This window comes from Diadema antillarum, unplaced genomic scaffold, assembly GCF_040938485.1.
Source record: "Diadema antillarum isolate AM-2024a unplaced genomic scaffold, OU_Dant_1.0 scf00000057, whole genome shotgun sequence".
Lineage (NCBI taxonomy): Eukaryota > Metazoa > Echinodermata > Echinoidea > Diadematoida > Diadematidae > Diadema > Diadema antillarum.
The window spans coordinates 1,112,175-1,125,093 of record NW_027270946.1 but is presented as its reverse complement, the minus strand read 5'-3'; the positions used below and the strand labels follow the sequence as shown (position 1 = coordinate 1,125,093).

General features: G+C 39.5%; 1 protein-coding gene across 1 annotated transcript in view; it reads left to right on the top strand.

Annotated features, from left to right (window-relative positions):
* The window catches only part of LOC139715877 (uncharacterized), a 74,136-nt gene that overhangs the window by 49,373 nt on the left and 11,844 nt on the right, over positions 1–12,919 (top strand). The gene's annotated exons all lie outside the window — the stretch shown is intronic.

Sequence of the window (12,919 nt, the reverse complement as noted above, 5' to 3'; positions counted from 1 at the left end):
TGGACAAATCATGGAGCTACAAGAGACAAATTCAGCTTAAGATATTCCTATATGGCAACCAGGTAGATTTTGCTCATTTTCTTTTGCATTGTGATGTCAAATGTCACGTAATGATTTGGAGAGGGGGACACATGATTGCTGAAAACATAAGACATGGAAATTCCGTTTTTCCCTGTGTGTCTTTTTTCCCGCTTTTTTTTAAATTAAAGTGAGTTTGCAAAATTTAGACTGAAATTTCCATTGGATTTGAATCATACTTTTGTGATGATCTATCCCCCCCACTCCCGCCAGAGATTACAAAAAAAAAATAGCAAAGGGTAATAACGCTGAACAGCACCTGATGACAACATGGTTCAAACAGTAAACAGTTTTTTTTTTTCCTTCTGACACAGGGGAGTGAATCAAATCTAAAAAAGAGCAGGAGTGGCATAAAGACAATGAGTCGATGAGACAGGCATGGGATCCTTTAACTGGGTGGACCAGTAACAGGAGGTGACACTCTTTGAATTACTTGGTGCTCATGCGTCCTTAAGTTGACATGTTGTCATCACTTCCGGTCCGCTGTCTTGGTGACAGCTCCAGTATCGATCGGTGGTGAGTGAGGTTTATGGCAGAGGGTGTGCGACCATCTCTCATACAGACGACATGTTGATTAGGGACGCGCGCTAACGAAAGTTGAATAATAAAGGAAAGCATCCACAGTTTCTTGTGTAAACAACAACAACAACAACAAAAAGAGATTAATAAGTATCGTCAGGCATTGACGCAAACAATTTCAAATTTTAAAGATTCGGGGAAGTAGAAATGCTCCAGCGTTAGTCATTTTTCTGTAGTCCTAGCAGTTTCAAAGGACTTCCAGTATTTTATACCACAACATACTTAGTTGTGCTTATATTCAGTAACAGAAATTAAAGAAGAGATAAAAAAAGATACATGTACATAAGATTTCTTGTACATAAAGTAGGTAATGTGACGAATGCGACATAAATGAACAGAGAGAACAGAACAAAAGGAGCAAGAGCAGAATGTATAGATAATGACGATGCCAGAGGTGATGAAGAAGATATAAAGATTATCATATTTTCTGAATAACGCCCAGAAAAGATTCTACAATAAGTTTCTTCATCGCAAATCGTCGAGTATGATAGGCCTACTACATCTAATATAATCATCATCTTTTCGTGTCATATAAAGTGGGTATAAGATAGATAAGTTTAACGTATACGCGTGATATTTTTAGTAATCTATTGATACCATACGGTGTCGGGTGATTCACATGACTTAAATACATACGATGGCTGTTGGTCGGGCAAAGTGACTTTTTACAAAATTCGACAAACAGTTGATTCTTAAAGTAACACACCGCTTCCTCGTTCAAACTGACTTCCGGAAAGAGAATACGATAAAGAGAATTGTTGAATTGATTCAAATTGGACATTAACTAATAAAACATTGAAATCTCAGAGCTTTGCATCTAATTATACGGAACAATAACATTGATCTTTGTGGACACTAGAACATGGACACTAAATTCGGTGATGATGTCATTACCCCATATTTCAATTTGTTAGTACCTGTACAAAAGATATCTTTAAAATCATGTAATACTGTAATAAACAAAATTCACTTTAATGAAGATTTGTATACAGTCAGTGGAACTTTTGAGATTATGATATTATTACCTTATTACTGCATATGAATAAAAAAAAAAATGTGACTGTGATGAGGAAAGTAAGCATTGAGGCAAATTATTTACAAACTCCTGGATTCCATACCGTTCTTGTGTAATATCCTCATCAATTGACAGTCTATACCATTTTGATTGTGCTTGAAGATTATTGTTTCTCTTTAAGCAGGAGTCCGTATAAGCCACGGTAGAACATACCCCAGCCGACGCCTCTCACCACAACATACTAAGTAGTATTTTTAGATCAGCATAGACTACAGACCGATCTCCTATTAACGAATCACACATGACCTCATCTATCTTGTCTCCATTGAAAAATCCACGTATTTATTTTTCACAAACATCCACCCCCCCAAAAAAAAAATAGAAGAAGTTTAGGCCTACTTATGATTGTACATTAGTATCATTATACGACTTTATGTATGTATTTTCATATAGATATGATAAAAGGTTATGATTCAAAATGCCCACATGAAAAAAAAGGCAGGATTTATCATTAAATCTAGATGATTTGTTGAAATAACTTTAGGGATGTGCGAGTCAACAGAGACGAGTTGGAATCACAAATCTAGCCATCCGCGTTGCCATCCTAATGACTCGTGCACTAGATATAATTTCCTTAGTGCAATGTTCAATTGGTTGTTCACTGTTACTTAATTAAAAACGCAAGAGTATGCCCTGTATGTAGCCACTAAGAGAAGGTGAAATGTTGTTAGAATCCTTCTAGAAATCAGTTATTTGTCACACGTATTTCCATAAGATTCCTTCTGTGAAAGAACACAAAGCCTTCAACATTCACTGCTTGTCTTTAAACATGTTAGAAGCCATTAGCATTAATACGTCTTTTGAGAAAAAAAACACCAAAATCTCAGACTGAAACAAGAACTAATTTTTCCTTTAAGATACGAGAGCCAACTGCTTATGATGAACCAATTATATGTAGCAATGTGACTGCAGCGCTGTTGCTGTCACTGTTCCTGTATTATTAGATCGCGTCAAGTATAATCCCGGACTCCGTGTGTGCTCACAGAGGGAGGACGCTGATAACGTGGGAAGGATTCTAAACCACGCTTTAATACTCCTTAAGCATGACAACATTATCTTGGGCTCATCCGTTGCGTGATGAATCGTTGCGACGCCATGGATTGTGATCTTTAGCTTACGTGATGTGGAGGACTAAAAAAAGGAGGGGGGGGGGTGAGCTGAAGAGACATCGATAGAGAACGACATAAATTCAGGTAGACAGACTGCAAAGTTTTCAGAGATAGACAGTACAATGTATCAGAAAGATAGACATAGAGAAAGACAGAGATTTGGAGAAAAAAAAGCCTCAAGAACATTTAATCCTCCCAAAATATCGCTTTAAAATTGTCCCCCAGTAAAGCTGCGTGGATTTGCAGCTTAATCCAACGCAAGGGATGAGGGTGGATTTATAATTCAGAAAGATACGTTTGATTAATGTAATAATTTCCTCCATATTTACAATCTCTTCCTGATTTTATTGTCACTTCGTTATTACAACGCTATTGCAGAACAGGAATTTAAGCGAGAAAATCAAAAGCTAGTGAAGTCTTCCTTTTTCATAGCCGTGTAAATAATAGTGTAAAAGTATGATAGTACCTTCCGTGATATCATCAATTTTATCTAAAGTCAGCTAAATTAAGCATCACAACAACTGATGATGCCTGAATTAGATGGCTTTGAAATTATAGATTGCTGATTTCAAGGCAGGATTGTTTTAGGTGCGGGGCTTAGTGACTGCAGAAACAGGACTCGTTGTAAAACGATATATTTTTGGATAACAATCATTGAATTTGTGAAGACCTGTGCTCACTTCAGCAGGAAGTCAACCCAGAAATGGATGTCACAGCGGAATCTATTAATCCCCCAAAGAATGAAATCAACCATACAACCCTGGAAAGTTATATTTAGTTCGATGTGTCATCAGTGTCATTCAAGCGAGTAAACTCATGAGACATTGGTCTCGATTTTCATTTTATTTCCCATCAAACTTTTCTTCCTCTTCTTCTTTGGTAGTGCCCCATGTCCTTCACTACTGAGGAATATTGTAGTCATGAAATATGTTATTTCTGTGTGCAGGACAGGTGTAGTTCAGCAGTGTTCAAAGATCCAGATAATAACACATCGAGCATCAGTGTATAGTGCTGCAAATGATACGTACGATGGACTGTTAAAGGAATTGCAATTGAGGAATGTTGTCATATGCGATCTGCAATTTGAATTGATCAACACTGAGGGATAGATACTATCACAACACCACGTGCAATTTTGATACCTTCAACGAAGTTAGCTTCAATTGCAACCAATTCAAGTTTTTATCAGAATTCAAAACACCCTTCAAAACACCCTCAAAAATATTATTTCCAAATTATCATTTGTAAAGCTACTGGTCGTATTTACCGCATATAAGACATCAGCTTAGCTTTAAAATGTCTTGTAAAGTAGCGCCAACTGATCAAAAGTCTCGTTCGTAATAGAGAAAACCGCCAGCTGGCACGACGCAGTTGTGAGACCCTATGAGTACAGTTGGTAAACCGAGGTCGGAAGTTGTTAGACCACACCTTTTACTCACCCTGACTTAAGGAGCTTATCCCCATAACCATCGTCGCGGAAACAAAGGAAAGACAGGCAACGAAAAAGACACCTCCTGTTATAAATAACATTCAAAGGAGGCAGAGGTGGGCTTGACGGGTGTCGAAATAAATGCCAGCGAATTTTTTTGATTAACTTTATTTAAGCTACTACATTTCGGGCTACTCTGACTGAATGAATAAGTGAAGGAATTAGTGAGTGTATGAAAAAAAAATTAATCAATTAATAAATGAATTAAATGGACACATAGATTAACAGATAGATTAATATAGTACAAACAAAGAGTTAAATGAATAAGTATGTAAACAAATTGATGTACAAATAAAATGATAAGTAGATAAGAAAAGGTATACTCGCAAACAGGTTATTGTCATAGAAAGGTAGCATGAACAAGACGCAGCAAACACGAAAGCAAGAGGGAAAAATGTAAGTAATCCCTTCACAAGACTTGTCAGGCACTGTGAGGCCAAGAGACGTGAATACATCGAAAACTTTATAAATGAAATTCGAACAGTTGAATCCCTGTCCTTACAACGGCTTAAATATTATATTTTTTTTTTCTAGGTATGAATTGCCAGGTAAACCGAGCGGCATGCAGGCACCATCGTTATGTGCTTGAATGCTTGAATGCTAGTGCTTGAACATTTTCTCATCGGCAGTGATATGATTGGATTCCAGGCCCCTAATCATTCATCATCACAACCAAGGTCAAAACGATGGCGTTGATAACGAACACCGTCCTTGTCAATCACGCATCCAGAGCCACCTTTGGATAACATGCCCCTCAACTCTCCCCTATAGCGCGTCCTACATGCGTAACATGAAAGCTATCCATGTGAGCTCTGCAAGACGTTCCGCCGCCCATGCACTGATCTCTTACGTGAGATCAGTGGTTCCGCCAGGCGACGGATCATCTGTGCACGTTCTCACAACTAACAATGACCGAACACTACTGTCATAATTTGTTGCAGCAGGCAACTGCCTGAGCAGATGCATACAACTGTTGATAAGATTGGATTCCTAAATATATCGCGTGACTGAGCATCCCCCTTTTCCGCGCTTGTCCCTTGTACGATGTATGTTAGTCTTCACGTACCATTATGCTTTTAGGAATAAAACAAAATCACGATTGCGTGTGACTTTGCGGAGAACATTGTCGCAAACCATTTTGTCACGTGATCTTCTACATCCTCGTCGGAAGCAACCACCTCAGAGTGTATATGCTGGGATCTTTGGGAAGAACGGATGTGCTGAGAGGGAACACGTAAACGAGGGAAAGTTGAAGGAGCTTTGGGTAGATTTAAAGGTTTACTCGGGAGTTAGCAAACTATTTGAGGCGTCCATATATACACGGTCCTTTATCTGCCTTGCGGATTCTCCTTCGTTGAGGTCATTCAGTTACCTTCAAGTTAACTTACAGGTGCTGCTAGCCCAGTATGAATCTAACATTATACATATGGGTGTGTTGAAACCATGAAGATTGATGGAAGTTTACTTTAAAACATCGTAAGGAGGGGGCAATATCGGAATCCCTTTGAACTGTGTCAAAGGAATATACCTAAATACGCATGGGTTAATGGGGTAGCTGGATCTGAACTTCCGACAGACAATGAAGCGAGTTGGGAAGGATAGAAAGCTACTGAAATTTGACACTGACATACGTCATATAAAAAAAAAAGGTCAAAGAAATTCATGCTTTAAGAGAGCAAGAAGAAGAACAACAACAACAACATCAACGACGACGACGACGACGACGACGATTACAGGTTCTCAGGCGATTACCCCCTGGACAATTACCCTAATCCTAATCCTAATCCTGAACCTAATCCTAACCCAAACTTTAACAATAAATCTAACCGATAACCATAATCTTTACTCTAACCTTATCACTAACCAGTATTTAGCCGTGCACGGGTAATTGTCCTCGGTAGGTAATTGCCCTAATACGTCCAGGACTATTAGGTGTGATTCTTTGCGACACCATAAACTCGAAAACCAACCAACATTCTGAACAATGAAAGAGATCTACCTGCGACTTCGATAAAAAAAAAAAACTGCAAAGAGAAAGTGATTTAAAGAATACTGTAATATTCAACTTTAAAATGCAAAAAGCAAAGACATGATAGGTGTAAGTTATCCCCCACGCATACATACAGAAAGAGAAACAAAGCAAAAAATAGATTCAGATCGAAAATAATTTCGTTGTTATTCAAATGACAGTTTTATGGAAACCTAAGCGGACATGCAGAAGGTGGCTAAAGAGTTACACATGAAGAGTTTTATTGCAAAATGAGCTAAGCGCCATTTTCAAACATTTCAAAGTAAGTCCATCATCAGATAGAGCAAAAAAAATAATAAACCAACAACAACTCTCCAGTAATACCTCACTTGTAACATAACATGGAATATTTAAGAAGTTATGATTAAAAATATCACGTAATTTCTTATTATCTTCGTTGTTTTTTAGCAACTTTAATCATAAATATCTCAAACTATCAAGAATGGAGTTAGCTCGTTTTGCAATAAAACTCTTCACATTCTAGAGAATGACTTCTATTCAGAAATGACGTGTCATATTGAAACGAGATATAATTATGTTAGAACGAAAGAGAGGCGAACTATGTTCCTTGTACCCGATCATAACCGACAGTTGTGGTAACGGTTATTACAAAGTTAAATCACTCGCATGGTATGACTTCACAACGTAATTTGCCTTTCAATACCTTGTATTGTTATTGGAACTCGAAGATCATTGTGTCTGAAACGCCGCAATCCATGTGCCTGCACTGATTGCGTTAAGAAATACGAATTAAAGAAAAAATAAAGCCATATTTTCCTAATTTCCGTTGGATCTCCGCCCCACCGCCCCCCCCCCCCCACCAACTCTTATAAACACTCAGGGATCGATGTTTTCTATTACATTTCATCCCTCTGTGGTCGTAATGGAATCGCATCTCTTTGCCGAATGATTCCTCTTGAATCGTGAGAAAGTCCCATTGTAATATCATATCAAAAGACCACCAAACCTTCTATACGACAATACCATCCTTTAATCGAGCATTTGCATAAGGAGACGCCCGTGGAAGTTACATCTAAGTTTAAACTCGGTGTTTCAAAACAGGAAGCAAGAAACGGTAACTTCCGATTTCATTTTTTTTCCACAGAGGAACTCTCTCATCTTGAGTTGTTCTTGCTGACAGCTGCCTGAACAGCGGCGCAAACAAACATGCAACATGTTATCTTAGCTCATATCTCTCCCCTTAAAGTGCTGGCTTCAAGTTGGAGGCAAAAACAATGGCGTTTTTTTTTTTTTACTCCGTTTAAAAGTTGTAGCTTTCTCCCGCGACTTCTGCATCAGAAACGCCATGCCACGAAGACGAATTATTTAACTGCTTGAATTCCATGTATTCCATATTGTAGTTCTTTTAGCTTTCACTGGTCTAGTATTCTGATATATTCTGAACTCACTGTGCATCGTGAACGATTGAAAATAACGGTAGGATCAGCGTTTCGGCGCTCATGAGACGAGCTGGAAGCAGTGAAAATAAGGAAGCGCTGCGCAAATTTTTAAAACTAAGTTTAGGTAATTAGTGCTGAATAGGGCTGCGGTTAGGTTGCACGCGAGTGCGATAATTACGTCGTAAGAGGTGTGAATAGGTTTTCGAGAAAGGTTGATTAAGAAACGACCTTCATGCTTCTTACCACCAGCTTTGAAGTGTGTTGTCTAATTAAGTTTCTAATTAAGTTAGATGTTACGCAGCACTTCTGAGCGTTTTTTTTAGCGTGTCTTCATGGATATTGATATATGACTTTCACGAAGTCGATTGTATCGATTCAACTTGTTCAATGTCGAAAATGCAGAGCAGATAAATAATCAGCCAAATAAGGTTTCAAACGATTATCAATCAGTCAGTTAGTCAACCACATCAGCTCTGCTGAATCAAACACATTTGAGAAGGCGCAAGACAAAGATCTCTTATTTCTAATACGTAATGTCTTTTCTTTATTTATCAAAAGGGTGATACACATTTCTTCTGAGGCATTCAATCACTATGTAGTCTATAATGATTGCATCATTTTATCACAGCTTAGTGTTCTCATTCTTTTGTGGATGGATAGAGTAGAGAGGTGACTAAGCGCTTCGCTTGCCAAGGGACTGAGTTTAAGGACTGAGCACCAGTTTCATTGACTTTTCCACTTGGGGAAAAACTTATAATATGGAAACATGCAAAAAGTGAAGAAAAAAAGGCGCCAAGGGAAAGGCTCACGAAAGTTTCTTTGATGTCGAAGCGGACTTTCGTGATTAAGACTGTCAGATAAAAGGAAAGACGTGCATGACAACTCAAAAGCTGCAACCTTATTCTGCAGAGGACGCATAAACATGACTTTCAACTGACACTAAATCTATCAGGGTAGATTCATCCCTCAACATCATCATCACAGAAGGGCTTAAATTCCTTGCTTTGACCATGTTTCTTGGCACTGTAACTCTCGCAATCTGTGAGTGACATGAATATTGCATCCGGAAGCGCAATGAATGTCTTCCATTTTTTCCGTTGATCTCCTGTTGGTGTCATCATAAAAATGACAAATGAAGGTGTGCAGACTTTTCGGAGTAAAATTAATGATGGATCATGGAGTGAGACTAACTCCTATGTGAGTATAATGGACAGTGCAAACCTTTGGCTAATATCAATCTCCTTGCAGTCGGGAATGAATATCCAGATGACGTCATTATGGACGAATTAATCATTCGCTTACGATAAGTGCAATCACCTCTTTGGAAACCATGGGAACTTTGGGGTCAACTCAGGAGACCTATATTGTCTGCTTGTCTGCATGCGATTTTGACAGAGCTATGTTATGATATGATATGATATGGCATGATCCTCAGAACTTACGGTTAAAGCGTCATCATTGTACAACGGGATAAACCCTCACACCAGCATCGCTTTGAGGATGCCAGTAACACAAGAGCACATCATCATGAAGGTTGCCTATATGGTAATGACCCTAGTCAGATCTCGGCCAAATGACGGAGGGTCGTTAACCACCAACGTTTATGGACACGCCAACAATCTTTATCTTTTTTTTAAAGTCAACATGAGTGGCAACTCCCAAGGGTAAAGTTGAAGGAAAATTAGTTTATTTTGATTTATTTCACTGTAGTGTCTTTTTTTCCAGAATGGGTCACAGGGCACTTCCTACAATTGTCAGTAACAATTATGTTCTTTCTTCTTTATCACGTTTACAGGAGCTGGGGTGTTTCATAAAGCTGTTCGTAAAGTTACGAACAACTTACGAGCGACTGGTGATCAGTTCTGATGTGCTATACTTATCAGAATTTCCACAATTCAGCAAAAGAACTGATCACCAGTCGCTCGTATGTCATTCGTAACTTTACGAACAGCTTTATGAAACACCCCCTTGAACAGTTAAATAACCCATCCGCTTAACTTTGATGTCATACAAAGGAGAAAAATGTGATCAACTCCTAAATTTCATTCATTATTTTATACCATGGGTTGAAATAGTAGACAGGTGCTTACGCAAATGGGTCAGTGTTGTCACACAGCGGCAACTTTTACGCACTGACTGTATTCCATCACACATGATTGTGTAGGGAGGTATTGAAATAATGCACGAGTGTGTTTATATTTTCACCTTTGATATTTGAGGTAAATGACGGCGAAATAAGAGAAATAGTGATTTGCGTTCAGAGATTTGACAAGGAAGGTCAGTCGAAACTTGCATAAATGGGGTGACATGAAATAAAATTACACGCAATTCTTGTTCGATTCCTTTCTCGTTTTTTTTGTTTTTTTTTATGGGGGAGGGGGGGTAGTGTTAACAGTGTCGCTTGAGGCCCGGATGTTTTTTATTTCGCCTGCTATATCCATCCAACTTGAGTCACGATGCTGCTTTTTGACGAATGTAGCTTTTTAAGTGTCTATGTTTGCTGGCATCGGAGCCCCCCCTCCTCCTCCTCTCTGAAATATATACCCTTAAAAGTAACACCCAAGAACTCACCCCAAACTCGCACACACTTACTCTCTAGAAAGGGGGGGGGGGGGGAAGTACTTCCTCACCCCTGTGAAACAACCCCAACCCTCTACCCCTGGAGTCCCTCACCTTCGCCGATCATGAGATACGCTTGTGTCGCTCCTGTCACCCTTTCATCTCAGAGAGGGGCTTGAAATAGGATTGCTTTTTTCTTTCCTTTTTTTTTTGCCAACGCAAGGCAACTGCCTAATTTCTTCTTTCCGTGAGTGGACCGATGAATATTTGATCCATATCATGTGATAATCTAATCCCAATTCGCTATTTTTATTTTTATTTTCTCGTTTAGCTCTTATGCGCGAATGAACCTTGATGGCGCTCAAAATAAGTGACAATCGGCGTGGAGCCAATGGCACCCAGTTAATCAAGGAGAAAGAAGGAACCCTACGCGAAGTACAAATGCCCATTCAACATGGTTAGGAGAATGTTGTGCTCAATCAGACGAAACAGGTATCAACATGCTGACGTTTAAAAACAACAAGAATAAAAAGGGACAGAAAGTGACAACTAGCACAACAGTCCTCGACCGTTTCAACTTTCGGATTCAACCATAATTCTCGCAGACAACCTGCGGCAGCGTTGTCACTTGCAGCGCCCAAGGGAGCGTGGTCCCTTAACAGAAGTAAAAGCAAATCAACTACGTACGTACATTCAAAGACAAAGAGTTATCCAAAGGAGGTGATATCTCCTTGGTTACCCAATGATGATAACGGGATTAATTGATGGCCATGAAAATAACTGCTATGTACCACCTGCTACCTGCAATGTGCTTTACAAAATGTCGAACGAACGAACAATGACAAAACACAAGACTCCATTATACAATGGCGACATGCCAAAGGAACCGTTGCATTCAAGATTTAGGTCAGAACTTAACATTTAGCTTTATCTTAACCCGATTTATGCCCTTGGCGTGTCAAATATAATGTTCTCTCCACTGACGTACATTAGATATGACAATGTAGCGGAGATATTTAATAAGGAATATTCTTTTTTCCCCTATTTCAACAAACTAATATTTCTCGAACACTTCGGAAAGTAGATAAAGATCTTGAAGGGCGTAGCGTGAGATGAAGTAACAGGCGTGGCGGTGACTGCGACGTTTGTCGCGCTCCTGGAGCGGCAAACTGGCGCGCACCTGAGCACCAGCTGAACGGTCGTGTGAAGTCAGTTCGTCTGTTTATCGCCATCAAATAGAATAACAATGCGTCTTTTGGCGCCTTGCCGCCTCTAGAGTGTCTTATTCTACCCTTTTCTTTGCTTTCAACACAGTGGATCTTCGATAAAAGCTCCCTCACTTCAGGGAGGTGATACCTCCCTGCTCCCTTCCATCGTTCTTTAAAGCGATGTCTGATCTATCCATCGATCAATCCTTCCATCTATCTAGCTATCTATCTCTCTGTTTGTCTACCTACATTTCTATTAATTCATGTAGTAGGCCTACTAATCAATATCGTTGTTGTATCTATCTATCTATCTTATATTTTTTACGTTATGCTTCCCTCTTTTTGTCTTCCCTTACTCTATTATTTCTTGGTTTCTATAGTTACATTCTGTATAGCATTGTGTTCTACAGTCCAAACGTACAATTCAGTTGGTATCTGTGGTTGTCATCAATAGCTTCTCCTCCTCCTCGTCCTCCTCTTCATCCTCGTCACCCTTCCCTCTTCCTTTTCCTTCTTCTTCTTTCGTTCTGAAACCATCTCTTCAAGTCATAAGGAGATAGCGTGCTTGCAACTTGCATCAATAACAGGCACAAAGATTACTTGCCATTATTGTGTCCGTCAGCGATCGTCTTTCGTGGCGGACCGATGGGGTAGCGACACACATTCACGCCCCTCAGCTGCCAATCGGACGTAATGGTTCATCATCAAGCGACACTGTTCCTCCAAAGTTGTTACGTCGAAAAAATAAAACGGAAGAGTCAAAGTTGTGGGAGGGATGACAGATTTGATTCCTTCCTTTCGTACATCTTCCTCCAAAACCAAGCCGCAGAGCGGGCCAGGCGCGTCATCAGTTTGCAATTTGTCAGAAGGATTTTTTTTTTTTTTGGGGGGGGGGGGGGGGGGGGGGGGAGGGGGCGAAATGCATGCTCCCGAATCGTTGGCCCCCTTGCGATGTAACGAAGTAACCAAGATGGCTGATGAGAGTCACTTGGAAGGGTACCTATGAGACAGCGAGTTCCTTTGCTGTGTTTCTCTCATTCAGATCTGTCAATAATAATGATGCGAAGCTTGTAATTCAGCTATCCTGTGATGAGAGACTACTTACTGTAAAAGCAAACACTGCCCTTCTTGTGAATGGATTCACATATTCCATCTAATTGTATTTGACTGTAACATTACAGGGACGAATATCGGAAACTAGCCAAAATGTCATATTCACAAGTCTCCCACATTGTTCTCGCCATATTTCATTTATAGGCTGAATGATTTTTATAATCACATTTGAAGATATTTTTCTTTTGAAGACATCGTAACAAGCTATATCCCACTTACCCGCATATACTTAATGGACTAATGCAATAATTCCAATCCAGTTTGTGTGTATGCTTTTTCT